This window comes from Musca autumnalis, unplaced genomic scaffold (genome assembly GCF_047663935.1).
Source record: "Musca autumnalis isolate F117 unplaced genomic scaffold, ASM4766393v1 scaffold_5, whole genome shotgun sequence".
NCBI classification, from domain to species: Eukaryota; Metazoa; Arthropoda; class Insecta; order Diptera; family Muscidae; genus Musca; species Musca autumnalis.
This window is the reverse complement of record NW_027412088.1, coordinates 27,932,540-27,960,393: the sequence shown is the minus strand read 5'-3', so window position 1 is coordinate 27,960,393 and position 27,854 is coordinate 27,932,540. Positions and strand designations below refer to the sequence as shown.

The 27,854-nt window shown below is 32.8% G+C and overlaps 1 protein-coding gene across 1 annotated transcript in view; it reads right to left on the bottom strand.

The window, feature by feature from the left end:
• LOC141405935 (uncharacterized) overlaps nt 1-24,620 on the bottom strand; it is a 266,779-nt gene extending 242,159 nt beyond the window's left edge. Inside the window, exons 1-2 of the mRNA XM_073990830.1 lie at nt 24,278-24,620; nt 2,361-2,542 (exon numbers count right to left, since the gene is read on the bottom strand). The gene's annotated coding sequence lies outside the window, so the exon portion shown is untranslated. The remainder of the gene's footprint in view (nt 1-2,360; nt 2,543-24,277) is intronic.
• Between the last annotated feature and the right edge of the window lie 3,234 nt (nt 24,621-27,854).

The following is a 27,854-nucleotide window of genomic DNA, read 5'->3' as shown; positions in this document are numbered from 1 at the left end:
GGATTTTTTTCTATAGAAAAAAGTGTCCTCTCTGACCTGAGGAATTTTTTTTCTATAGAAAAAAGTGTTCTCAATGACCTGAGGATTTTTTTCTATAGAAAAAAGTGTCCTTTGTGACCTGAGGAATTTTTTTCTATAGAAAAAAGTGTCCTCAGTTACCCGAGGAATTTTTCTATAGAAAAAAGTGTCCTCAATGACCTGAGGAATATTTTTCTATAGATTTTCTATAGAAAAAAGTGTCCTCAGTGACCTAAAGAATTTTTTTCTATAGATTTTCTATAGAAAAAAAAGTGTCCTCAGTGACCAGAGGAATTTTTTTCTATAGAAAAAGTGTCGTCAGTGACCTGAGGCATTTTTTCTATAAAAAAGTGTCCTCAGGGACCTGAGCAATTTTCTTTTCTAAGAAAAAAATGTCCTCAGTGACCTGAGGAATTTTTTTCTATAGAAAAAGTGTCCTCATTGGCCTTAGGTACCTCCCCCGCAAAATTTTTGAACTTTAATCCAAATCCACATTTTTGTCTGCAAGTTCATACGCCCAAAATTCTGAAAACCCCCTGAATACATGAGATTTTTGGGAAAGTAAGGATATATAACTGTTTTGATTTTGATTAATTTTTATTTGTTTTATTTTTCATTTTATAATTGTTTTCTAAAATTATTGCTGATATTTACTTTATTTTTTTTTCAGTAGAACAATAAACCGCAAACAATGGTTCATTGACTTTAAAAATTATGAAAATTGGCATTAAATTTTATACAAAAAAAATTCTTCATTATGGCTAATGTGAAGAATTTTTTTATAAAATAAATATCAAATAAAAATATTATTGGCTGATATTGCTATTGCTGTTGATGATGGCTGGCGCCTATGGTCAAATGACATAATTTTTATTTTGTTTTTGTTTTCAATCGCTTTGAACTTCAGTCAATGGCTTTTGTTACTTCTGCTGCTATTTGACTCAAATCAATATTGACCGCAAAGTCTACCGACCCAACCAACGCTGCTCGATAGATACAAAAATTGATGATTGCATATTTTTGGTTTTGGTTTGAGCTGAGCTGGGATTGAAAATTTTTGCCATAAACCGCAAAAGCGGTAACAATAAACCACAATAAATAAACAGAAGAATTGCCGCTTTATGACGTCGAGTGATTTAGGGGGGGCATAAGCGTAAAGATGTAGAGCATGATCGAAAAAATCAAAAAAGAAGGAGGAGAGTGACGTTTTATTTGATTGTAGTGTAAATCCATTTAAATGAGACTTTTTAGGGGTTTTTATTTGCCAGGTTAACAATTGCATGGTAAAATATACCTTGGCACACTTTGGCCAAGTATTCGATCGGAAGATGGAAGATTTGGCTTTTGTGTGAGAAATTTATGGGCAAAAAACGTAGTGCGGCTTCCTTTGCTTTGTTGAATTTTATTGGGATCATCCTCTCTAAAATGTAGCACATAAAAATAAGCAACAATTTTGAAAAAATTGAAATATTAAAAAAAATAATGAAAAATTAAAAAAGAAGAGTGTAAATTTTGTTGTATATTTAAATAAAACTTAATATCATTTTCCATATTGTCATGTTGCAGTTACTGCAAATAGCCGATAATATTTAAATATTATATGCATTAATATATTTGAATATTATATTTGTGGTTGAATATTATATATGTGAGTGATTGCTATAATATATTTTTTATTATTTTGTGAGAGATATAGATAATTTAATTTTCACTTGCCACCGCTTCCTAACTACCTTCTAATGACATTCTTATCTAGGTAATTTAAATGTTTATTAGGAACAATTAAATTCTAAACTATATGTTCAAAGAGCAAAGATTGCATTTGTTTTAAAATTCTTCTAGTGTTGTCTCTGTTATTGTTTATTTTTTAATGTTGATTTGTTTTTGGAGTAATTAAAAGTGGCGCACAGTCATAAATGCAAATTGCTGAACCTGGCCAACAGCATAGACAAGTTTTATTATACACCTATATACATACATACATATAAATGCATTCACATAAAAATTGTCAAAATACGTATGGAATACCTCGTAGATTAATACTCAAAATATAGAAACAAATTTTATAACGATTTTGGGGTTTTCACAAATTTGTATTTTATTTTTTTTATAGAACTTAAACTTAATTGCAACCCGTTTAGATAGTGATGACATACTGAGATATTTAAAAAGTAAAAAAATTAAGATATTTTGGAGTGTGGCAGTTATGATTAGAATGATTTTTTTTAATGTAGATAATATTTATAAAATCTGTTTCTAATTCAGGAGTTAAATGTATGTTTTTTTTATTTTTCTAAAAATAATTAAAACTATTTTATATACTTAAAACTCTTTTAACTTACCTTATTTAATAATAATTAAAAATAGTTTTGTCGTTTGCTTTACTTTCTCTTGTAGTTATTTACATTTAATATGAATATTTCGTCGTTAATTTTAAAATTTTTATCAGCTTAGCTCTTTTTTTAGATCTTTGCACTCAATTTAAAAACACATAAATTTCATTTCATTTCGATATTTTTATTACCTGCAAATAGATAAAAAGAAAAAAATTATTAATTTGTTTTACATATGTGTTTAGAATTAATTCAAATATACAAATAATAGATAAAAAGAAAAAATTATTAATTTTTTTACATATGTATTATTAATTCTAATACAATTTGGTACAAATATATTTATTTTTGTATTGTGTTTAACAATATATACAAAAAAATAATTTATCACATCCATATAATTTTTAATTTAATTACATTGCTAATTAGATTTCATTTTTATTCATTTAATTGCAGATCTTTTTTATTATTCTATTGTATATCAAAACACAATAGCGTTCGAAAATCACACCGAATTCTTATTATATAATACAATGTAAGTATAATTTCAAATTACAGTCAATGTTTAAGAACCCTTAATTAGAGTAGTGAAAATCAAAGGGACAGCAAGAACAAGAGTGTAGAGTATAGGGGTTTTTAATAATAGTGAAACACAAATTTTACTTCGGATTTTCGATTTCCCCCTAACTATAAATTCGACTTTCATACTCTTTATTTATTTTCTGTCTTCTCAAATTCGTAAAAGTGCGAAATACTTTTATAAATTTTCTCGTTTAGAGTTAGGCTTGATGATCGAAAATTTTTTGCAAGTGAAACAGGAAAGCCAAGGACTCGAACCCACACAGTCACCAAATTACGTGAACTGGTTTCGCTGTTGGTTAAGTGGCTCTTCAGACGTATCGACTGTCGAATGGCTTCTCTGTCCTAGAACTTTTTTGCATTTGAAAAACGAAAAGTTCTAGGACAGAGAAGCCATTCGACAGTCGATACGTCTGAAGAGCTGCTTAACCAACAGCGAAACCAGTTAACGTAATTTGGCGACTGTGTGGGTACGAGTACTTGGCCTATACTCTACGCTCTTGTTCTTGCTGTCCCTTTGATTTTCACTCTAATTAAGCATACGATACGTCTGAAGAGCTGCTTAACCAACAGCGAAACCAGGTAACGTAATTTGGTGACTGTGGGGGTTCGAGTCATTGGCTTTCGTTTTTCGCTTGCAAAAAATGTCCGATCATCAAGCTTAACTCTAAACGAGAAAATTAAAAAAAATCATACAAAATTATCTTCGCCTTAACAGGCAAAATTTCAAGAAATATTTTCACTACATCAATTACTGACCCAAACTTGCATTTCTATTATACCCTCAGCGTTTAGACCAACGGTACAGTCGTTCAAAATCGATTTTCCTGCCCAAAGCCCAATTTTCTTGTCGTCGCTGATTGTTAATTTCTATATGAGATTCGAAAGTAAACATGTTGAAGCTAAGTAAACCAAAAAATTAGATAAAAATACTGTAAGGTATGGGCGCGGCGTGCTCCTAAATACAAGGGCTGAACGATAACGATCTGGCCGAATATTTACTATCAAAAACGATTTTATTGTTTTCTTAAGTAGTCTCCAGCATTATTTAGACACGTTTTTGTGCACTCAAATCTATTGGCGAAGCACTTTTTCCACTCAGACTGAGACACCTTCAAAACATGGGTTTTGAACGCTTTTACAGCATCTTCAGGCAACAAAAATCGTTGACAATGCCTTTTTTCTTAATGTGCTGGAATCAAATGAAGTCATTGGATCCACAGTCAGGGCTGTACGACGGATGACCCATCAATTCCACGTTTTGACCGGTCAAACAGGCGCTGGTTTGAATAGTTGTGTGAGAGCCCACATTGCCATGATGCAGAATGATTTGTCTTCTCTTGTTCGTTTTTCGAACTTCTCAGTACACTTTTGGCAAACAAATTATAGTATAACACTCAGAATTGACCTCCTTTATTTCTTAAGCCGTATAGTCGCCACATGGTCAGTTTTTCCTTTTGCTTCGAAGTGCTTCTTACATGAACAACTTTCGTTTGATTTGGCTCGCTTTCGCATACCCAAACGGCAGATTCCTGCTTTGCTTTCAAGCTCCTAACGTCGTTTGAAGCCCCGCGCACGTTCGTATTTATGCTCAATTTTTTTGAACCAATTCACAAGAGCCTTTTTTTAAGCGATTGTCCAATTTTGCTGGATCTAACGAGAAAAATCCATTTTTGCGGCCAGCTGTTTATGCAATGTAAAATGTTAGTTGGTGGAAGAAATGCCCATAGATGCCTCTATCTCACGGTATTTAACATGGCGATCTCGCATTATCCGTTCATAGACGGCATATTTTTTTTCTGGCACAACAACCGATATTGGGCGACCCTCACGATATTGTTTTTTTTTTTTTTTTGGGAGTGCCGACCACGGTTGAATTTATTAAACCAGTTTTTTCATAGTCGTAGAGGATGGTCCTTTATCGACATAAAAAAATTAATTTGATCGCTGCACTCTTGCGGTGATTATCTACGTCAAAAGTTGTGAAAAATACTTGGACGAAAATGTTCACAAGTAAATTCCATTTTTTTTGCAAAGTGATTTTTCAAGTCACTGTAAACACCAGTGACATAGGGGATGAATGATACCAAGCAACGGTCTTGACCGGCTTTAACATGGCAAAGCCCAGGATTTATCTTGGTCCCTCTTTCTTTAAATTCTAGGACCTCCCCGTGGTGTCACCTGGGGAACTGCCTTTAACACCCGTTAAAAGTAGTGAGCTAACATGTGCCGCGCGTTCACCCATAAGAACGTTAAAAACTTTGGGGTTTGGGCGTCGGGTTAGTAACCCACCCCTAGAAAAAAAACCTACTATGAAAAAACGAAAGAAAAGAAAAACAAATCCCTCTAAAGTTGACGACCCCCGCAAACGTTTTAAGGATCATGATCCGCGAATCTGCACCTGGAATGTTCGCACACTTTATAGAGAAGGTGCAGTTTACGCATTGGCAGATGTAATTGAAAAGTACAAGGCCGACGTTACTGCCATACAGGAAATACGATGGACTGGGAAAGATGTCACAACAACACCTAAAGGTGACGCACTGTATTATAGCTGCCATGACACAAAGCATGAGTTTGGTTGCGGTTTTGTAGTTGGTCGGAGGTTAAAACATCTGGTCTCCAGCTTCACCCCAGTGAATGAAAGACTTGCTACAATTCGATTTAAAGCAAAATTCTTCAACATCAGCTTGATTTACACTCATGCTCCCACTGAAGTCAAGGACGAACAGACCAAAGATATATTTTATGAGCGCTTAGAAGAAACACATGACCGTTGTCCTGCCCATGACATTAAAATTATTCTAGGCGATTTTAATGCCAAAATTGGAAAGGAAAATATCTTTGACCCAACAGTCGGAAAATTCAGTCTCCACAATGAAACATCTGACAATGGCTTGAGGCTGATGGACTTCGCAGCTGAAAAAAATATGGTAGCTAGCAGCACCAGATTTAAACATCTCGACATCCATAAGGGCACCTGGCTGTCTCCAGATCAGAAAACAAGAAATCAAATTGATCACGTTATGATAGATGGAAGACATTCATCGAGCGTGTTGGATGTACGATCGTTCCGAGGCGCAAACATTGATTCGGACCACTACCTTGTTGCAGCAAAGATACGCACCCGCTTAAACGTAGCAAACAAAGTACGAACAGACACAACACGAAAGTTAGACTTCGGTAAGCTGCAATCACAACAGATAGCCACAGCATATTCCACTCAACTAGCCCAATTGCTTAATCAAAGCACTCCTCATCCCGATAATATATCAGCGCAATGGCAAAGTATTGCCCACTTCATGCAAACAGCCGCAAAATCCATACTTGGATACCAGAGACATCCACCAAGGAATCCATTGTATGATCAGGAGTGTCGTGCTGCTACCGAAGAGAAAAATGTGGCATATAGGGCAACTTTACAATCCGTAGCAACGCGTAGCTCACGAGAGAGATATCGGGAGAAAACGAAAGAGGAGAAACGTCTTTTCCGCAAGAAAAAGAGAGAGATGGAAAAGCGGGAGTGTGAAAAAATCGAGATGTACAGGAGCCAGAATGAAGTCCGAAAATGCTACCAATGAGTAAAGCATCAAACTGATGGCTTTGGTATAGGCACCTCCTCCTGTAGAGACCAGCAAGGTAATTTGGTAACTGATACAGATAGTGTGCTCAGGATATGGAAAGAGAATTTTTCAAACCTGTTGGTATCACGCGAAGATGACGAAGATACCACAGATCCAATCCCAGAAGATGGTATTGAATGTATACCGCCCAGCCAAGTTGAGGTAAAGACAACAATTAATCGGCTGAAGAATAATAAGGCAGCAGGGGCCGATGGCTTACCAGCCGAGCTGTTCAAAACCGGAGGCGACACGTTGAAAGCATGACTTTAACTGACACGAGATCCTCAGTTTACATAACAAGGAACCTCTCCGAAGAATTTTGTACTAAAAGAGGTTTCAGACAAGGAGACATCCTTTCGTGTGACCTCTTCAACATCCTGCTAGAAAAGGTTATACGAGAGGCAAACGTCAAAAGAAGTGGCACAATCTACACCAATAGCCACATGTTACTTGCTTATGCTGATGATATAGACATCATGGGTCGATCAGTAAAAGAAGTAACTGATACCTTTATAAAGGTCGAAGGAGAATCTTCTAAAGTGGGTCTGGCGGTAAACGGCGAGATCACAAAGTTAATGGTGTCGACGCGCAATGCGTCCATTGAGATCGGACCAACTGTTGAAGTTGGTTCCTATAATTTTGAGGTAGTAAAAGACTTCGTCTAGCTCGGCACCACCGTAAAACAACTAACGACATCAGTTTTGAAATAAAAAAAAGAATTGTATGGTCAATAGATGCTACTTTGGCTTAAGTAAGCAGTTTAAAAACAAAGCCACATCTCGTCAAACAAAAATAACGCTTTACAAAACACTGATACTACCCGTGCTGATGTATGGCTCCGAAGCCTGGGTACTTGCGCAAGCAGATAAGGCAGTGCTTGGTGTGTTTGAGAGAACAATTCTTCGAAAGATCTACGAACCAATCTGCGTTGAAGGTGAATATCGACGTCGCATGAACCACGAGCTGTATCTGCTATACAACGACATCAATATAGTTAAACGTATTGAGATACAACGATTGCGTTGGCTAGGCCATATCATAAGAATGAGCGATGATGAACCCGCTAAAAAGGCGTATAAATATGAGCCGCTGAGAGGTGCACGCAGAATTGACAGGCCAAAGAATAGATGGCGCAAATAAGTGGATGAAGAGATGACAAGGCGCGGTATTCCAGAGTGCGAAGCAACAAATAGAGAGAAATGGAGATCTTTTCTTAGTTCGGCCTATGGAACAAATGTTCTGTAATGGGCCAGCTAAGTAAGTAAATAAGGCCAGTACTATCCAAGCTCAAAACTGTCGTCTCACAAAGCAGCAATGGGCAAATGGGCAATGAGCAGCAATGCTTTCCACGGAGGACATTGAAATCCCAACCCCATGTCAGTAGTCAAGAATATACAAGGCTATCTACAAGGAATCTGCTCAGGTTAAAGACGTGGGCATGCACTTTGAAACAAAAACAATCGCAGAAAGTTTCCAGAGTGTGTTAAAAGCGTTTAACTTGTGGGGAGTGTAACTACCAGCTAATTGACAGGAGTACTTCTTTGTGCAGGATTTGATGAACAATTACGCCCAAATAAAAACAGCCTTCACCAATGATAAAAATAAGATTAAGAAAACATACGGCTGCAGAGACGACATGGAGCGTCTCTTCCGTCAATTCACTGAGAGGAGTGAGATCCCAAACATCTGCAACACACGCTGGAACATTGGTGTCATTCCAGTATCTATGCTGATGCCTGAAACCCGGAAAAAACTGTTCATTTATTTCGTACTCACGCGCAGTGGTCCTACTTGTATGAAAAGGAGTGCCAAAAATAGTTCTTATTGAGCTGACGCCTCGAAATTTTAAACATGAATTTATAATGAGCCAAAAATTTTTGGAACCGATTTGCCTGTAATTTTTCAAAAATAGTCAATTTATATGGGTCTATGATTAGGTATAAACCTATATAAAGGTACCGACCGGTATTTTGACGATTTTAGACAAATTATCTAAGCGATTTGTCTCTAATATTACATTTTGGATTCTAATACTCGATGTTAAAAATTTCAATCGAATTTATCGCTATACATTTTTCGATTTTTGTCAATCGAATTTATCGCTATACATTTTTCGATTTTTGTCTATGGGCGGAACCACTGTGCTATCGTGTCTGATCATTGGTGCAGTAGTCAATTATTCCGCGCTGGAGATCTTGATGAACAATTCGTAGCTCTAATGACTATTAAAAATCCCGAAGCCTCCAGTGATGTGAACCTGCAATCAAAGTTATGCAATATTTGTACAACTCCTACCGCAAGAAGGACAACCTCTCATGGAGATTCATACTCTCCAATGAAAACGTGAATATTTAACATCCTTGTGCGTTTGGTGATCATATGTAATGTACATACATATGTATATATGTAATTATATATCATCTTACAGCAGGATGCCATAATACTAAAGCATGTGTGTATGCATGGGTGAAAAAACAGCAACCACATGATGTTCATCGTCTGTTTATGTACACGTACACTGTACGTGAGAGAGAGAAGCAAATGCAAAAACACCCTCACTATACAAAGAAGCGCGTCCCTGTCTTACAGTGACTTCAAAAATGCCCAAAAATATAAATACACATTTTAAACTTACTTTGGGTGTGAGGTTGTTTTATCGAATCACCTTATATGTGAGATTTTTTATAATCTTCAATAACACAATATGAGAGAAGAATAAAAAGTCCTCACTCTAATGGACTATATAGGATAAATCTTTGGAATAACTTCCTCCAAAAAATTTTAAAATTTTCGCTTAAGTGCCGTTTAAGAGCTGTTGGAGGATAGTTTAGAAATTTTTACCGAAGATACAATACATTAAACAATTACCGGAAACTTTCGCGGTTTCACAATATCCTTGAAAATAAGGTCGAAAAAGAAAGTTTTAAAAATAGGTCAGTAGAGCAATAAACTTTTTTAATTTAAAACAAAAAATTCATTGAAACAAACTAAAGGCCTCTAAAAAAACTGAAGATACGACCCGACCAATTAGCATTCAAAAGAAATTGTACTAAAATTAATTACATGACAACCACAACGGGCAATAACAAATGAGAAAAAAAGAAAATAAATGCAAAAAAATTATGTTTAAATAAAAATTGTTTAATTACATCCGATTTTGTTATTGTCGTTGTTCGTTGTTGCATTATTTTACGTTTTGTCGACAACAACAAGGTAGAGGTATACAAACAACAAAGCCACAGCGGACCACAAAGACCTACGAAATCGTTAAAATGAAATTTCGTAAAGAAAGAAAAAACAAAAACAAACTTAAAGTTCAAAATTCATAAAAGGAGGAGGAGAGATGTATGATCAACGAACAAAGAAAAAAAAAAAAACTGGAGATGAACAAAAAATAAATACCAAAAAAATATTTCAGTATTTCTTCTTTGCATTGTAAATTGAAAAAGAAAACAAACGCAGCAACCACAAAAAAAAACAAACATAAACATCGCCAAAAAAACTAAGAGAATCCACACAAAAAAAAACAGACAAAACAAAAATTGCATAATACCACATCTCCACAACACACTGGAAGGCAATAACTAAATAACAACAAGAAAACAATATCGCACACCATAGCTCCATGAGACTTCAGAGTAGCAGCAGCACACATTACATGTGTGAATGACATGAATGGATGGATGGCTGGCTGGATGGTTGTTCGATGCTTGGGGGATAGATGAATAGCTGAGTGGAAGAAGTAGCATCGGATGATAATGTTGTATTGTGGTGGCTAGTCTTAATGAAGCTGCCGATCGATCATTGAGGCATAAATGTGTATTGCCGGGCGGCGTGGATCTCGCTGTAACCACAGCCACATCCAACTCAGTGCGGCCACACTGTATACCACTGTTGCTGCTGCTGGAACTTGCCAATCATTGTAAAATAATCATCATGAAGATGTTCGTTCACTTGCCTATTTATTTCAAATAAAGCCATAAAACTTATAATGAGAAGCTCATCATCATCAGCAGCATCATCATCATCGCCAACGCCAAAGAAGTCGATGATGTGGAAAAGCCCCCCTTTTATGGTAAGCGTTATGCCTGAGTATGGCATTAGTTTTTAGGGAGTTTCATTTGTTTAAACATCGGAAATAAATATGATATTATTAAACAAATATTTACAGAAAGTTGAAATTTCAAGGGGGCAAAATGTGACAAATTGAAATAGGGGAAATTTAATGGGGCTGTGTTGACTCTAAGGCGTTCAGATCTATAGAAGGAAAGTATTCTTAAGTATTGTAACATATCGGGCTGAAGCTACTAAGCAGCGAACATTGTTTTTTTTTTTTTTTTTTTTTTTTTTTTTTTATTTGAAAATTTTGCCTATTAGGCGAAGGTCATGTTTTTATTAATTTTTTAATTAATTTCTCTTTAGAGACGAGCTTACTGACCAAGATGCTTTTTGAAAAAGGAAAGCCGACGATACGAACCCACACAATCACCACTGTGTGACATGCATGTTTCGCCTTTGGTTTAGGAAGGCTCCTCAGACACATCGACTGTGGGGCGGCTTCGCTATCCTCTAACTTATTTCCTCTTTCAAATGCAAGTTGTTTTTTTTTTTTACAAAGTTGAATTTTTTGTTCAAATCTTTGTAATGCTTTCATGACAAACGCTTAGCGTAGCCTTTGAAAGTTATGAGTTTGGTTCTGAACACTAACACGCCGTGACAACACTTTTTTCCATGTGTTTTTCAAGGACGTGGGTTCGAACCCCAGCCTGGCTCAAGCTGATTTTTATTTTTATTTGAAAATTTTGCCTATTAGGCGAAGGTCATGTTTTTATTAATTTTTTAATTAATTTCTCTTTAGAGACGAGCTTACTGACCAAGATGCTTTTTGAAAAAGGAAAGCCGACGATACGAACCCACACAATCACCACTGTGTGACATGCATGTTTCGCCTTTGGTTTAGGAAGGCTCCTCAGACACATCGACTGTGGGGCGGCTTCGCTATCCTCTAACTTATTTCCTCTTTCAAATGCAAGTTGTTTTTTTTTTTTTTTTTTTTTTTTTACAAAGTTGAATAAAAATAAAAATCAGCTTGAGCCAGGCTGGGGTTCGAACCCACGTCCTTGAAAAACACATGGAAAAAAGTGTTGTCACGGCGTGTTAGTGTTCAGAACCAAACTCATAACTTTCAAAGGCTACGCTAAGCGTTTGTCATGAAAGCATTACAAAGATTTGAACAAAAAATTCAACTTTGTAAAAAAAAAAAAAAAAAAAAACAACTTGCATTTGAAAGAGGAAATAAGTTAGAGGATAGCGAAGCCGCCCCACAGTCGATGTGTCTGAGGAGCCTTCCTAAACCAAAGGCGAAACATGCATGTCACACAGTGGTGATTGTGTGGGTTCGTATCGTCGGCTTTCCTTTTTCAAAAAGCATCTTGGTCAGTAAGCTCGTCTCTAAAGAGAAATTAATTAAAAAAAATTGTTTTTTTTTTGTTGGTTTGGTTAAGTACCACCAATTACATAGCTCAGATAAATAATTACCTCCCGCTTCGGAATTAACTCCACAAAAATATTATAAATTTCCAATTTTTAAAATTTTAAAATAAAATTTAACATTGAATGAAGACCCTTTAGTCAAAACAATGAGCAACCACTTGTAATATATAACCACTTATGAATCGAAGTTCATTCCCCTACGTGGTGAGCATGGGCGATTACAATAATGTAGGTACCTACATATGCGAAAGTATTTTTAATATACAAATGTTTATAAACAAAGCAAACCGTTGCCGCCTAATTTAAATAAAAACTCACTGTGCGTTGTAAAATGGGTGGGCGCATTGCGGAAATATCCGCCAAGTGTGTCAATGTTGACTTGAAGGTCAAGTGTATTTGTTTGGTTTTTTTGTTTATATAAAAAACAAATTGTGCCATATTTTGATTGAACGGAGAAATTTTGGTTGTTGATTATTTCATGTTTTGATTATGTAAAATATAATTCGAATGAACGAATTAAAGAATAATTAATTGTGTTACAACAACTCCAGCTCTTAACGGAGGAAATTTTTTATAGAAACATCCATCCTCAGGGACCTGAGGAATTTTTTCTATAGAAAAAGACATCATCAGGAAACTGAGGAAATTTTTTCTATAGAAAAAACCATCCTCAGGGACCTGAGGAAATTTTTTTCTATAGAAAAAACCATCCTCAGGGAACTGAGGAAATTTTTTTCTATAGAAAAAACCATCCTCAGGGACCTGAGGAAATTTTTTCTATAGAAAAAACCATCCTCAGGGACCTGAGGAAATTTTTTCTATAGAAAAAACCATCCTCAGGGACCTGAGGAAATTTTTTCTATAGAAAAAACCATCCTCAGGGACCTGAGGAAATTTTTTCTATAGAAAAAACCATCCTCAGGGACCTGAGGAAATTTTTTCTATAGAAAAAACCATCCTCAGGGACCTGAGGAAATTTTTTCTATAGAAAAAACCATCCTCAGGGACCTGAGGAAATTTTTTCTATAGAAAAAACCATCCTCAGGGACCTGAGGAAATTTTTTCTATAGAAAAAACCATCCTCAGGGACCTGAGGAAATTTTTTCTATAGAAAAAACCATCCTCAGGGACCTGAGGAAATTTTTTCTATAGAAAAAACCATCCTCAGGGACCTGAGGAAATTTTTTCTATAGAAAAAACCATCCTCAGGGACCTGAGGAAATTTTTTCTATAGAAAAAACCATCCTCAGGGACCTGAGGAAATTTTTTCTATAGAAAAAACCATCCTCAGGGACCTGAGGAAATTTTTTCTATAGAAAAAACCATCCTCAGGGACCTGAGGAAATTTTTTCTATAGAAAAAACCATCCTCAGGGACCTGAGGAAATTTTTTCTATAGAAAAAACCATCCTCAGGGACCTGAGGAAATTTTTTCTATAGCAAAAACCATCCTCAGGGAACTGAGGAAATTTTTTCTATAGAAAAAACCATCCTCAGGGAACTGAGGAAATTTTTTCTATAGAAAAAAACCATCCTGAGGGAGCTGAGGAAATTTTTTCTATAGAAAAAACCATTCTCAGTGACCTGAGGAAATTTTTTCTATAGAAAAAACCATCCTCAGTGACCTGAGGAAATTTTTTCTATAGAAAAAACCATCCTCAGGGGCCTGAGGAAATTTTTTCTATAGAAAAAACCATCCTCAGGGGCCTGAGGAAATTTTTTCTATAGAAAAAACCATCCTCAGGGGCCTGAGGAAATTTTTTCTATAGAAAAAACCATCCTCAGGGGCCTGAGGAAATTTTTTCTATAGAAAACACCATCCTCAGGGGCCTGAGGAAATTTTTTCTATAGAAAAAACCATCCTCAGGGACCTGAGGAAATTTTTTCTATAGAAAAAACCATCCTCAGGGACCTGAGGAAATTTTTTCTATAGAAAAAACCATCCTCAGGGACCTGAGGAAATTTTTTCTATAGAAAAAACCATCCTCAGGGACCTGAGGAAATTTTTTCTATAGAAAAAACCATCCTCAGGGACCTGAGGAAATTTTTTCTATAGAAAAAAACCATCCATCTATAGAAAAAAACCATCCTCAGAGACCTGAGGAAATTTTTTCTATAGAAAAAACCATCCTCAGGGACCTGAGGAAATTTTTGCTATAGAAAAAACCATCCTCAGGGACCTGAGGAAATTTTTTCTATAGAAAAAACCATCCTCAGGGACCTGAGGAAATTTTTTCTATAGAAAAAACCATCCTCAGGGACCTGAGGAAATTTTTTCTATAGAAAAAACCATCCTCAGGGACCTGAGGAAATTTTTTCTATAGAAAAAACCATCCTCAGGGACCTGAGGAAATTTTTTCTATAGAAAAAACCATCCTCTGGGACCTGAGGAAATTTTTTCTATAGAAAAAACCATCCTCAGGGACCTGAGGAAATTTTTTCTATAGAAAAAACCATCCTCAGGGACCTGAGGAAATTTTTTCTATAGAAAAAACCATCCTCAGGGACCTGAGGAAATTTTTTCTATAGAAAAAACCATCCTCAGGGACCTGAGGAAATTTTTTCTATAGCAAAAACCATCCTCAGGGAACTGAGGAAATTTTTTCTATAGAAAAAACCATCCTCAGGGAACTGAGGAAATTTTTTCTATAGAAAAAAACCATCCTGAGGGAGCTGAGGAAATTTTTTCTATAGAAAAAACCATTCTCAGTGACCTGAGGAAATTTTTTCTATAGAAAAAACCATCCTCAGTGACCTGAGGAAATTTTTTCTATAGAAAAAACCATCCTCAGGGGCCTGAGGAAATTTTTTCTATAGAAAAAACCATCCTCAGGGGCCTGAGGAAATTTTTTCTATTGAAAAAACCATCCTCAGGGGCCTGAGGAAATTTTTTCTATAGAAAAAACCATCCTCAGGGGCCTGAGGAAATTTTTTCTATAGAAAAAACCATCCTCAGGGACCTGAGGAAATTTTTTCTATAGAAAAAACCATCCTCAGGGACCTGAGGAAATTTTTTCTATAGAAAAAACCATCCTCAGGGACCTGAGGAAATTTTTTCTATAGAAAAAACCATCCTCAGGGACCTGAGGAAATTTTTTCTATAGAAAAAACCATCCTCAGGGACCTGAGGAAATTTTTTCTATAGAAAAAAACCATCCATCTATAGAAAAAAACCATCCTCAGAGACCTGAGGAAATTTTTTCTATAGAAAAAACCATCCTCAGGGACCTGAGGAAATTTTTTCTATAGAAAAAACCATCCTCAGGGACCTGAGGAAATTTTTTCTATAGAAAAAACCATCCTCAGGGACCTGAGGAAATTTTTTCTATAGAAAAAACCATCCTCAGGGACCTGAGGAAATTTTTTCTATAGAAAAAACCATCCTCAGGGACCTGAGGAAATTTTTTCTATAGAAAAAACCATCCTCAGGGACCTGAGGAAATTTTTTCTATAGAAAAAACCATCCTCAGGGACCTGAGGAAATTTTTTCTATAGAAAAAACCATCCTCAGGGACCTGAGGAAATTTTTTCTATAAAAAAAACCATCCTCAGGGACCTGAGGAAATTTTTTCTATAGAAAAAACCATCCTCAGGGACCTGAGGAAATTTTTTCTATAGAAAAAACCATCCTCAGGGACCTGAGGAAATTTTTTCTATAGAAAAAACCATCCTCAGGGACCTGAGGAAATTTTTTCTATAGAAAAAACCATCCTCAGGGACCTGAGGAAATTTTTTCTATAGAAAAAACCATCCTCAGGGACCTGAGGAAATTTTTTCTATAGAAAAAACCATCCTCAGGGACCTGAGGAAATTTTTTCTATAGAAAAAACCATCCTCAGGGACCTGAGGAAATTTTTTCTATAGAAAAAACCATCCTCAGGGACCTGAGGAAATTTTTTCTATAGAAAAAACCATCCTCAGGGACCTGAGGAAATTTTTTCTATAGAAAAAACCATCCTCAGGGACCTGAGGAAATTTTTTCTATAGAAAAAACCATCCTCAGGGACCTGAGGAAATTTTTTCTATAGAAAAAACCATCCTCAGGGACCTGAGGAAATTTTTTCTATAGAAAAAACCATCCTCAGGGACCTGAGGAAATTTTTTCTATAGAAAAAACCATCCTCAGGGACCTGAGGAAATTTTTTCTATAGAAAAAACCATCCTCAGGGACCTGAGGAAATTTTTTCTATAGAAAAATTTTTTCTATAGAAAAAACCATCCTTAGGGACCTGAGGAAAAACCATCCTCAGGGGCCTGAGGAAATTTTTTCTATAGAAAAAACCAGGTTTTTGTATGTCTTTTTTCCATACTGTAGTCAATTAAATCTCTTAAAGAAGACACTAAAAATGGATTAGATCAATATTTCACTGTGTTATAAGCATTTGTTCCGGATGAAGTTTCCATTAGTTTTTCTTCACACAAAATTCATTGAATGCACATTTCATTTCTTTTGATATTGAACCTGTAGCGAATATTCGCTAATAAAACATAATCACAATATATATTTTGCTTTAAATCCGATTACCAACACACAAATGCGTCTTCCTCTTTTACTTTACGCATAGTATTTCCATTATCTCCGATTTTCATATCGAATCAAACATTGTTAGTCTCGCGGTACCAGCCATATCCGCACGTGTTATGCGTATGCAAAAAAAAATTGTTAATTCGTTACGATAATCTTCATATCTGCCTTGGTAGTCAGTAAGTTAGTCAGTCAACAACACTAAAGATAGGCCAACTTGGAAATGATCTTTTGATTTTAGTGTCCGGTTGACCAAGTTTTTGTTGCATATTTTTATTTTTGTAATTTTTTAATTTTCTGATGTTCGTTCAGTTGGTCATATTTGTAATTTTATTGCTGTTATTCGATTTTTGTTTATTATTTTTTTATTACTTCTCTGTTGTTGTTTTTCTTGCACTGCATTTTGTATCATTCGATATTTATCTCAAGTTCATTTTATTTGTTAATCTTCCTTCATCGTCTGCTTCTTCTTGGGTGCAACAGCAGTTTTCGTTTTTGTCTTTTATTTAACCCTTAAACGTCATTTACACTAGAGTTTATAATCATGGTAAACTGTTAAATCTTAATTTTTTATAACCTCAGCCTTATGGCTGCCTACATAGGGTTCCAAGATCAGAAATGCCCCTCATTAGTTACCCAAATTTCTATAGATGACACAAAAAAGTTGTTTGTGGAACACTACTATATGATCTAACAAGGCTTCCAGTTGTCTATCTTGAAGACCTTTCTTGAAGACCTTAAGAGGTCTCCTGTTGTTTACAGCAGACCTCAAGAGGTCTTCTGTTACCTATAGATGGCATAAAGAGGCCTTCTGATATCTATAGAAGCCTTCTAATTGTCAAGAGGTCTTCTGTTGTCTATAGACGACCTCAAAAGGCCTTCTGTTGTCTACAGACGACTTCAAGGGACCTTATAATGTCTGCTGGAGTCCTTGGAGACTTGTGTTGTCTATAGACGATCTCAAGCGGCATTCTGTTTTCTGTAGAAGTCTTCATCAGGTCTTTTGCTGACTATAGAAGTTCATCATTTTTTGAGTTTTTATTGAAGTTAGTCCTTGAGATCCTGATTACAAATATATAATTTTTTCGTGGGCTTGACCACTTGCCCACGAAAAAATTACATAACAACAACAACAACAATGGCTCAAAAACTCTAAAAAAGTTTCGTCAAGGTGACTGATGGACATTATAACTTACGAACTAAGTAACCGGATATGGCCGGAACTTCGTAAGCCTTGATGTTTCTTCCATGTCCGTATACGCCTTCACTTGGCTTTCTGTTGTCCATAGAAAACCTCAAAATGTCTGATGTTGTTTATAGAAGACCTCAATAGGTCGCCAAGCCTTTTGTTGTCTATAGACGAACACAAGAGACGCTCTCTTGTCTATAGACGTCCTCAAGAGGCCGTTTAATATCTATAGGTGGCTTCTAAATGTCAAGAGGTCTTCTGTTGGCTATAGACGACCTCAATAGACCTTCTATTGTCTGCAGAAGTCTTTAACATATCTTCTGCTGTCTATAGAAGTTCATAATTTTTGATTTTTTTTATCGAAATTAGTCCCTGTGATCCTGATTAAAACTATGTGATTTTTTTCGTGGACATGTCCACACTTCTTGCGAAAATGGCTAAAGAGCTCTAAAAGACTGTCGGTATATTGACTAATGGGCATGATAACATACGAACTGTGTATCGGATATGGCCGAAACTTTGCAAATCTTGATATTTCTTCCAGAAGACCTCAAGAGGTCTTTTGTTGTCCGTATACGGTCTCGCACGGATTCCTGTTGTCTATAGGAAACCTCAAAAAGTCTGCTGTTGTTTAAAGAAGATCTCAAGTGGTCCTCATGAGACCTTCTAATGTCAAAAGAAGAAGTCTTCTAAATTTCAAGAGGTCTTCTGTTGTGTGTTGAAGTCCTCAAGAGGTCTTGTGTTGTCTATAGACAGCCTCAATAGGCCTTCTTTTGTCTTCGAAGTCTTCAAAAAGTATTCTGCTGTCTGTAGAAGTTCATAATTTTTGTATTTTTTAATCGAATCAAGTCTCTGTTATCCTTATTAAAATTATTGTGATTTGTTTTTCGTGGGCAATGCCATACTTCTTGGGATTATGGTCCAAAAGCTCTAATAAACATGTCGGTAAATTAAGTGATGGGCATGATCACATATAAACTGAGTATCGGAAAAAGTCAAATCTTTGCAAATCTTAATATTTCTTCCAGAAGACCTCAAGAGGTCTTCTGTTGTCCGTAGAGGCCACACGAGGCTTCCTGTTGTCTATAGGAAACGTCAAAAGGTCTACTGTTGTTTATATAATACCTCAAGAGGCCTATAGGCGACCTCAAGAGACCTTCTAATGTCTAAAGAAGCCTTTTAAATTTAAAGAGGTCTTCTGTTGTGTGTTGAAGTCCCAAAGAGGTCTTTTGTTGTCTGTCTATAGACGACCTCAATACACCTTCTTCTGTCGAAGTCTTGGGTGCCACTGTGGTGCAATGGTATGTACACCCGCCTTGCACTCAGAAGGTCTGCGGTTTGATTCCCAGTTCAGGTAACATCAAATTTCCAACGGTGGCAAAATACCCCTCAGTAATATTGGCGACATTTCCTGAGCATTTCAGCCTTGTAAAACTTCTCTACAAGTGGTGTCTTAAGACACGCCGTTGGGACTCGGCAATAAACAGTAGCTGCCATATCATTGAGCTAATATGAATCGGGGTGCACTCGTTGATATGAGAGAAGTCTCCCTTGTCCCGCCTGGGATGTTTGTGGAACATTATTGTTATTAGTCTTCAAAAAGTCTCCTGCTGTCTGTAGAAGTTCATAATTTTTGTATTTTCATCCTGATTAAAATTATTGTGACTTTTGTCGTGGGCAATGCCATACTTCTTGGTAACCTTGAACCTTGTATCGGATATGATCGAATCTTTGTAAATCTTGATATTCTTTCCTACTGTATATTGTATTCCAAGATGGTATGGGTATAACCGACAAATCTTAGGGTTACCTTCCTAACAAAAGTTAAAATTGTTCTCTAATGTGCGTTTAAGGCCTGTTAGAGGATCCTTGCGAAATTTTTACCGAAGGTTGTTTTTTGGATCTGATTAAAATAATTTATTTTTTTTCGTGAGCATGAACAACCCGAACTAATGGTCCAAAGTTAAAAAATAAACCCTACGACGACCAACTAAAAGTGAATGATCGTGGCTAAGTCTACACTACCCGACCTAATTGTCCGAAAGTTCTAAAAAATCTCCAAAAGTGTTCAGAATTTCCGACTAGGTGCAGTTTAAGTGCTCTTTGAGTATTATCTTGAAATTTACACCGAAGATAGTTCGTTCGTAGTGGTCTTTGATTACGACGACAAATTTTTGGCGCGGACAGCAACAACAGTTGTGACTGGTGGGTAAAAAGGATTGACAGACGTTGGTCTAACTTTGGACATCGTAATATATCCCAAACTTAGGTCGAGTTCCATAATTCCAGTCCACTACTTCGGGTGCCACCCCCACAAAAGTTCCAAATTTCGTGAAGGTGCAGTTTAAGGGTTTTTTATGCATCACTTTGAAATGTTCACCGAAAGTAGTTCCTGTGGTCCCGATAACAATACTATAATTTTTTTGGGGGCAAGTCCATTCTTCCTGACAGAAGGGCCCGAAAACTCTAAACCTCGCTCATGTACAGTTTGAGGATCGTTTTTGAAGGTAGTCGTTGTGGACCTGATTAAAATTAGGCAGATCCATGTTTCCTTATATAAATTTCCGCAAGCTTTAAAAATAAAGAAGTGATTCTTAAACATGGCGACGGGTCATACCACAAGACCTTTGGAATTTAATTCAGTTTAAGTTCAATTCTCGTATCGTTTTTTAATAGCAGGTAAAGCTTGTGATCTTAGGTACAACAGGAGAAGCAAATATTTCCCGAGGTATGGGCTCCTAAATGTCCCAATATTTAAGACCGGCTTTCACTGCAGGCCGTCGCATAAATTGAAAACAGTGCTACATCCTGAAGCTAATGGGGCTGAGGAGCCCAAAATATTCAATTGGGAATCAGTTCAGTTCGAGGCCACACATTGGATGTAATTTTTGCATGTCCAACTTTGGTAGCCATTTGGTGCTCGGTTTACAACGATATATATTTTGGTGTTGCGGATGTCCATATTTCTCGCAATTTAGGCCTTAAAGTTCCGTAAGCATATTCGTTAGTGGTCCTTCATATATAAATATGTTCCAACTCCCTCGAAGGGACAAGGGAGACTTCTCTCATATTAATGGGTGTGCGCCCATTCATATTGGCTCAATGATATGGGACCCACTTTTTATTGCCGAGTCCGAACGGCGTGTCTAACGACAACAACTTGTTGAGAAGTTTTTCATGGCTGAAATACTCAGGTAAGCCATACTCATGCAAGCCAACATAACGCTGAGGGTATTTGCCATCGCCAAATATTTTGATGTTCTGGTCAGGGATTAAACAGCAGACCTTGTGAAGGTACCCTTGATTTTATAACATTGTTTTGGAATATAACTAGGGTAAATATGGGTACCATTGTGGAGCTCTCAAAGTCTAACACCAGTTACGCAATAAAATCTTTCTTTAAGTTTTTGTGTTTGGAATATATAATTATTCACCTATTTCAGACAGATGCCAAGAGAGTCTATGCGAGCTTAGGCGCCTCCTCCTGATTTGTATACCCTCCATCACAATATGGAGGGTATAATTAACATTGTCATCCCGTTTAACACATCGGAGACCCTATAAAGTACAAATATTCTTGATCAAGATAAAATTCTGAGTTGACCTATATTTGTCCGTCATCTGTAATCACTGTACCGTCCACAACAATTAGGCTGAAACGCTATATTTTTGCATCCGAGTATCTGTTTTATATAGGCAGTTCAAGTTCGAAGATGAGCTATGTCGATCCACGTTTTAGTATAGCGTCCATATAACGGTGCCTCTCGATTTAGGTGTTTTGAGGAGTTTAGCTCCATATTTTGTCCGAACTAGCTGTAATTTGAAATTTGAGGTTCCTTGCAGTCACACCTATATAACGGTAGCATGTTTTGGTGTAGACCCTATATAACGGTACCTGCGGATTTCATGAATTTTAAAGATTTCAGCTAAAATGTTTAGTCAGACTAGCAGTAATTTGACATTTGAGGTTCCCAGCGGCCACAAAAAATTGTCAATATGGGTCCATGTTTTGGTATAGCCCCCATATGCCGATGCCTCCCGATTTTAGGTAATAAGATGATTTTAGCTACATTTGATTAAAAAACAGTTTAATCAAATTAATTTGACATTTGAGGTTCCTAGCGGTCACAACACATCTCCACCAAAAATTTTCAACATAGGTCTATGTTTTAGTAGAGCCCCATATAATGAAGAGTACATTCCGATTTTTGGTATTTTGCGGATTTTAGCTACAGTTTTTGACCGAACTATCTGTAGTTTGAAATTTGAAGTTTCCAGTGGTCACGAAATTTCTCTATCAACAATTGTCAACATAGGTCCATGTTTTGTTATAGCTCCTATATAACGACACCTCCCAACCTCAGGTATTTTAAGTATTTTAGCTAATTTTTTTTTACGAAATTGCCTGGTTTTGACATTTAAGATTCTCTGCAGTGACAAACCTTCTTCACTAAAAATTGTCGACATACATAGGTCTCCAATTGGTATGGACCCCATATAACGGTACCTCCCGATTTTCTGTATTTTGAGGATTTTAGCTAAAATTATTTAACCGAATTAGCAGTAATTTGACATTTGAGGTTCTTAGTGGTCACAAAACTTCTCCACCAAAAATTGTCGACATAGGTCCATGTTTTGGTATGGCCCCCATATAACGGTACCTCCAGATTTTCGGTATTTTGAAGATTTCAGCTCAAATTATTCAACCGAACTAGCTCTAATTTGACATCTGAGGTTCTTAGTGGTCACAAAACATCTCCACCAAAAATTGACAACATAGGTCCATGGTTTGGTATGGTCCCCATATAACGGTACCTCCCGATTTTTGGTATTTTGAGTATTTCAGCTCAAATTAATCAACCGAACTAGCTGTAATTTAACATTTTAGATTCTTAATGGTCAAAATACTTCTACACCAAAAATTGTCTATAGAGGTCCATGTTTTGTTACAACCCCCATATAACGGCACTTCCCGATTTTCGGTATTTTGAGGATTTCCGCTAAAATTAGTTAACCGAACTAGCTGTAATTTGTCATTTTATGTTCTTAGTGGTCACAATACTTCTCCACCAAAAATTGTCTATAGAGGTCCATGTTTTCGTATAGCCCCCATATAACAATACCTCCCGATTTTCGGTATTTTTAGGATTTTAGCTAAAATTATTTAACCGAATTAGCGGTAATTTGACATTTGAGGGTTTAAGTGGTCACAAAACTTCTCCACCAAAAATTATCGACATAGGTCCATGTTTTGGTATAGCCCCCATATAACGGCACTTCCCGACTATCGGTATTTTAAGAATTTTAGCTACAATTTTTGACCGTACTACCTGTTATTTGACATTTGAGGTTCCCAGTGGCCACAAAACTTCTCCACCAATAATTGTCTGTAGAGGTACATGTTTTGGTATAGCCCCCATATAACGGCACTTCCCGACTTTCTACCTTATTTGACATTTGAGGTTCCCAGTTGATATTTGAGGTTCTCCACCCAAATTTTTCAACATACTATAGGTCCACAATTTGATATAGGCAACCTATAAAGGTTCGGTCCGATTGAAGACGTTTTTAGATAAGTTTTCTGGCCTCATTTAGGCATTTGGGTATCCGTGGGGATTTCAGACTTTCTCCTATGGACAGGAGCAAATTTCGGCTACGCGATCTAATTTTTTTAAATCGTAATTTTTTTCCAAGCCCTCTATCCTGGAAAGTATACATTTCCGCAATAAAAGAAATACATCGTTGGAATCGGCATGAAAAGCACTATCTGTTGTAAATTTTTCACAATTTCCTGCGGAAGGTCGGTAAAGCAAATTTAAACGCACAATGTCTTTATCCCCGTGTTTCAAACCTTTGACATTTTTATAAAATATATGTATATGTAGCTAATATTTTGATATTCAAAGAAATTCGTGTAAATTTTCCAATTTAGTGATGACCTCCCTCCAAGACCGTCTTAGTGGATTGTGGGTTAACACTCTGTCTCGTGATGCTGTTTATTTTGCAAACTGTTGTTATTTTTTGCCAATAATTTCATTTTCTTTTGCGTTTTTCTGGTTTACAACATTTTCACTTTTATTTTTTCTGTTGTTATTGGTGCTGCTGCTGGTAAGTTAGTTGGTAATGTAAACTTGCGTTTTTTTGTTTCTTTGTTTTGGCATTTTCTTCTTTATGGTTAATTTGTTGGTATTTGTTTTGCATGGCATTTCATTTTGCAGCCAGCATGTCATTGCTCAAGGAGCAATGAGTGCTTCACTTCTTGCGCTCATTTCAATACTTCACTTCTTTAAAAACATTAATTTAGACAAAATTCATTCGCGCGAAAATTCAAGCATTCACATAACATTTAAAACTTCTTGCAAAGTCACATTTACACTCTTATTTGACACTCAGCTTTTCGCCCCACGCTCAATATCAAAACACAGGTTTACGAATTTGCAGTGATAAATTTACCAAAAACATATATTTTTTATTTTTTGGAATTTTTTATATTTTTCTTCTGCCAAAATGGAACTTACTTTATTTTTATCTTCGTTTTAGCTTTGTGATCACTCGTTATTTAATTTTTGCTTTTCTTTTTTGTTAAAATTTAAATTCAAAATTTCGTTTCTTTTTTTATTACCCGGCACTATTATTTCGTTTTGCTGTTATTTAATATCGAGATTTTTTATATTGATTTTAAATTTTTATGCGTTGTTTTTTTGCTCAACTTCTTTTATTTCTTCTACTTGTTTTACTCTACTCCAACCCGTTATATTTTTGTTCGTCGTCGCCGTTGTCGTTGCGCGTTTTTTTCCTTACACTATTCGCTTCTTCGCTTCAGAGACCGTCTTTTCGTCGCGATCAACAGAAAAGAACTGAAAATAATTTATGCAAAACTTTTCGGTTTGGCCCATACATGATTGTCGAATAGCAGCAGATATGTAGATAGCAGCTGATGGGGTTGGTTGGCTATTTGTCTTGGCTCTCTGCTGTCTTGTCGATCGATATTTTGTGTCTGATGGTTGGATACCATTGTTGCTTTTGTTTTTGGCCGTCTTAAGTTTTAGAGCACACACAAATGTTTTTTTTTTTTTTGGGGAGCTCCATACGACGGCAACATGTTTGCTTCAAACATTTGCCTGGAGCTCCAGAGAGTGGATCAGTGGATCCCCCCAAGCTGTTTGGGGTTTTGTTACTTGTGATCTTGGTAATGGAGAAGAGCAGCGTAGCATAATTAATTTAAATATTATGCATGAAAATAGTCAATTTGAGTAATTGATACTGTGATGAATTAAAGCTGCCGAAAGGGTGTCAATATGGGTGTGATAGATTTTTGTCGCAGTATAAAGTTTTCCTCAAATTTATATGTTGGCGAGAAAATGCCTCAGTAACAAAGCCTGGGGAAAGTAATTTCCTAGGCCTTGCCGACAGCTAAATAACCTCACACTATAACTGTACAAATATAAAATAACAAAAATATAAAATAACAAAAATATAAAATAACAAAAATATAAAATATAAAATATAAAATATAAAATATAAAATATAAAATATAAAATATAAAATATAAAATATAAAATATAAAATATAAAATATAAAATATAAAATATAAAATATAAAATATAAAATATAAAATATAAAATATAAAATATAAAATATAAAATATAAAATATAAAATATAAAATATAAAATATAAAATATAAAATATAAAATATAAAATATAAAATATAAAATATAAAATATAAAATATAAAATATAAAATATAAAATATAAAATATAAAATATAAAATATAAAATATAAAATATAAAATATAAAATATAAAATATAAAATATAAAATATAAAATATAAAATATAAAATATAAAATATAAAATATAAAATATAAAATATAAAATATAAAATATAAAATATAAAATATAAAATATAAAATATAAAATATAAAATATAAAATATAAAATATAAAATATAAAATATAAAATATAAAATATAAAATATAAAATATAAAATATAAAATATAAAATATAAAATATAAAATATAAAATATAAAATATAAAATATAAAATATAAAATATAAAATATAAAATATAAAATATAAAATATAAAATATAAAATATAAAATATAAAATATAAAATATAAAATATAAAATATAAAATATAAAATATAAAATATAAAATATAAAATATAAAATATAAAATATAAAATATAAAATATAAAATATAAAATATAAAATATAAAATATAAAATATAAAATATAAAATATAAAATATAAAATATAAAATATAAAATATAAAATATAAAATATAAAATATAAAATATAAAATATAAAATATAAAATATAAAATATAAAATATAAAATATAAAATATAAAATATAAAATATAAAATATAAAATATAAAATATAAAATATAAAATATAAAATATAAAATATAAAATATAAAATATAAAATATAAAATATAAAATATAAAATATAAAATATAAAATATAAAATATAAAATATAAAATATAAAATATAAAATATAAAATATAAAATATAAAATATAAAATATAAAATATAAAATATAAAATATAAAATATAAAATATAAAATATAAAATATAAAATATAAAATATAAAATATAAAATATAAAATATAAAATATAAAATATAAAATATAAAATATAAAATATAAAATATAAAATATAAAATATAAAATATAAAATATAAAATATAAAATATAAAATATAAAATATAAAATATAAAATATAAAATATAAAATATAAAATATAAAATATAAAATATAAAATATAAAATATAAAATATAAAATATAAAATATAAAATATAAAATATAAAATATAAAATATAAAATATAAAATATAAAATATAAAATATAAAATATAAAATATAAAATATAAAATATAAAATATAAAATATAAAATATAAAATATAAAATATAAAATATAAAATATAAAATATAAAATATAAAATATAAAATATAAAATATAAAATATAAAATATAAAATATAAAATATAAAATATAAAATATAAAATATAAAATATAAAATATAAAATATAAAATATAAAATATAAAATATAAAATATAAAATATAAAATATAAAATATAAAATATAAAATATAAAATATAAAATATAAAATATAAAATATAAAATATAAAATATAAAATATAAAATATAAAATATAAAATATAAAATATAAAATATAAAATATAAAATATAAAATATAAAATATAAAATATAAAATATAAAATATAAAATATAAAATATAAAATATAAAATATAAAATATAAAATATAAAATATAAAATATAAAATATAAAATATAAAATATAAAATATAAAATATAAAATATAAAATATAAAATATAAAATATAAAATATAAAATATAAAATATAAAATATAAAATATAAAATATAAAATATAAAATATAAAATATAAAATATAAAATATAAAATATAAAATATAAAATATAAAATATAAAATATAAAATATAAAATATAAAATATAAAATATAAAATATAAAATATAAAATATAAAATATAAAATATAAAATATAAAATATAAAATATAAAATATAAAATATAAAATATAAAATATAAAATATAAAATATAAAATATAAAATATAAAATATAAAATATAAAATATAAAATATAAAATATAAAATATAAAATATAAAATATAAAATATAAAATATAAAATATAAAATATAAAATATAAAATATAAAATATAAAATATAAAATATAAAATATAAAATATAAAATATAAAATATAAAATATAAAATATAAAATATAAAATATAAAATATAAAATATAAAATATAAAATATAAAATATAAAATATAAAATATAAAATATAAAATATAAAATATAAAATATAAAATATAAAATATAAAATATAAAATATAAAATATAAAATATAAAATATAAAATATAAAATATAAAATATAAAATATAAAATATAAAATATAAAATATAAAATATAAAATATAAAATATAAAATATAAAATATAAAATATAAAATATAAAATATAAAATATAAAATATAAAATATAAAATATAAAATATAAAATATAAAATATAAAATATAAAATATAAAATATAAAATATAAAATATAAAA